This window comes from Oncorhynchus nerka, unplaced genomic scaffold, assembly GCF_034236695.1.
Source record: "Oncorhynchus nerka isolate Pitt River unplaced genomic scaffold, Oner_Uvic_2.0 unplaced_scaffold_1340, whole genome shotgun sequence".
Classification (NCBI taxonomy): Eukaryota; Metazoa; Chordata; class Actinopteri; order Salmoniformes; family Salmonidae; genus Oncorhynchus; species Oncorhynchus nerka.
Window position 1 is genome coordinate 128,926 of NW_027040008.1, and position 3,092 is coordinate 132,017.

Sequence of the window (3,092 nt, forward strand, 5' to 3'; positions counted from 1 at the left end):
ACCCTGTCATTCTCATAGTCTAACTCTATCAGGCCCCTGGGAGAGATTTAGAACCCTGTCATTCTCATAGTCTAACTCTATCAGGCCCCTGGGAGAGATTTAGAACCCTGTCATTCTCATAGTCTAACTCTATCAGGCCCCTGGGAGAGATTTAGAACCCTGTCATTCTCATAGCCTAACTCTATCAGGCCCCTGGGAGAGATTTAGAACCCTGTCATTCTCATAGTCTAACTCTATCAGGCCCCTGGGAGAGATTTAGAACCCTGTCATTCTCATAGTCTAACTCTATCAGGCCCCTGGGTGAGATTTAGAACCATGTCATTCTCATAGTCTAACTCTATCAGGCCCCTGGTAGAGATGTAGAACCATGTCATTCTCATAGTCTAACTCTATTAGGCCCCTGGGAGAGATGTAGAACCCTGTCATTCTCATAGTCTAACTCTATTAGGCCCCTGGGAGAGATTTAGAACCCTGTCATTCTCATAGTCTAACTCTATCAGGCCCCTGGGAGAGATTTAGAACCCTGTCATTCTCATAGTCTAACTCTATCAGGCCCCTGGGAGAGATTTAGAACCCTGTCATTCTCATAGTCTAACTCTATCAGGCCCCTGGAAGAGATTTAGAACCCTGTCATTCTCATAGTCTAACTCTATCAGGCCCCTGGGAGAGATTTAGAACCCTGTCATTCTCATAGTCTAACTCTATCAGGCCCCTGGGAGAGATTTAGAACCCTGTCATTCTCATAGTCTAACTCTATCAGGCCCCTGGGTGAGATTTAGAACCATGTCATTCTCATAGTCTAACTCTATCAGGCCCCTGGGAGAGATTTAGAACCATGTCATTCTCATAGTCTAACTCTATCAGGCCCCTGGGAGAGATTTAGAACCCTGTCATTCTCATAGTCTAACTCTATCAGGCCCCTGGGAGAGATTTAGAACCCTGTCATTCTCATAGTCTAACTCTATCAGGCCCCTGGGAGAGATTTAGAACCCTGTCATTCTCATAGTCTAACTCTATCAGGCCCCTGGGAGAGATTTAGAACCATGTCATTCTCATAGTCTAACTCTATCAGGCCCCTGGTAGAGATGTAGAACCCTGTCATTCTCATAGTCTAACTCTATTAGGCCCCTGGGAGAGATTTAGAACCCTGTCATTCTCATAGTCTAACTCTATCAGGCCCCTGGGAGAGATTTAGAACCATGTCATTCTCATAGTCTAACTCTATCAGGCCCCTGGGAGAGATTTAGAACCCTGTCATTCTCATAGTCTAACTCTATTAGGCCCCTGGGAGAGATTTAGAACCATGTCATTCTCATAGTCTAACTCTATCAGGCCCCTGGGAGAGATTTAGAACCCTGTCATTCTCATAGTCTAACTCTATCAGGCCCCTGGGAGAGATTTAGAACCCTGTCATTCTCATAGTCTAACTCTATCAGGCCCCTGGGAGAGATTTAGAACCATGTCATTCTCATAGTCTAACTCTATCAGGCCCCTGGGAGAGATGTAGAACCCTGTCATTCTCATAGTCTAACTCTATCAGGCCCCTGGGAGAGATGTAGAACCCTGTCATTCTCATAGTCTAACTCTATTAGGCCCCTGGGAGAGATTTAGAACCATGTCATTCTCATAGTCTAACTCTATTAGGCCCCTGGGAGAGATTTAGAACCCTGTCATTCTCATAGTCTAACTCTATCAGGCCCCTGGGAGAGATTTAGAACCATGTCATTCTCATAGTCTAACTCTATCAGGCCCCTGGTAGAGATGTAGAACCCTGTCATTCTCATAGTCTAACTCTATTAGGCCCCTGGGAGAGATTTAGAACCCTGTCATTCTCATAGTCTAACTCTATCAGGCCCCTGGGAGAGATTTAGAACCATGTCATTCTCATAGTCTAACTCTATCAGGCCCCTGGGAGAGATTTAGAACCATGTCATTCTCATAGTCTAACTCTATCAGGCCCCTGGGAGAGATTTAGAACCCTGTCATTCTCATAGTCTAACTCAGGCCCCTGGGAGAGATTAGGCCCCTGGGAGAGATTTAGAACCCTGTCATTCTCATAGTCTAACTCTATCAGGCCCCTGGGATTTAGAACCCTGTCATTCTCATAGTCTAACTCTATTAGGCCCCTGGGAGAGATTTAGAACCATGTCATTCTCATAGTCTAACTCTATTAGGCCCCTGGGAGAGATTTAGAACCCTGTCATTCTCATAGTCTAACTCTATCAGGCCCCTGGGAGAGATTTAGAACCATGTCATTCTCATAGTCTAACTCTAGCAGGCCCCTGGGAGAGATTTAGAACCATGTCATTCTCATAGTCTAACTCTATCAGGCCCCTGGGAGAGATTTAGAACCATGTCATTCTCATAGTCTAACTCTATCAGGCCCCTGGGAGAGATTTAGAACCATGTCATTCTCATAGTCTAACTCTATCAGTCTAACTCTATCCCCTGGGAGAGATTTAGAACCATGTCATTCTCATAGTCTAACTCTATCAGGCCCCTGGGAGAGATTTAGAACCATGTCATTCTCATAGTCTAACTCTATCAGGCCCCTGGGAGAGATTTAGAACCCTGTCATTCTCATAGTCTAACTCTATCAGGCCCCTGGGAGAGATTTAGAACCATGTCATTCTCATAGTCTAACTCTATCAGGCCCCTGGGAGAGATTTAGAACCCTGTCATTCTCATAGTCTAACTCTATCAGGCCCCTGGGAGAGATTTAGAACCATGTCATTCTCATAGTCTAACTCTATCAGGCCCCTGGGAGAGATTTAGAACCCTGTCATTCTCATAGTCTAACTCTATCAGGCCCCTGGGAGAGATTTAGAACCATGTCATTCTCATAGTCTAACTCTATCAGGCCCCTGGGAGAGATTTAGAACCCCTGTCATTCTCATAGAACTCTATCAGGCCCCTGGGAGAGATTTAGAACCCTGTCATTCTCATAGTCTAACTCTATCAGGCCCCTAGGGAGAGATTTAGAACCCTGTCATTCTCATAGTCTAACTCTATCAGGCCCCTGGGAGAGATTTAGAACCCTGTCATTCTCATAGTCTAACTCTATCAGGCCCCTGGGAGAGATTTAGAACCCT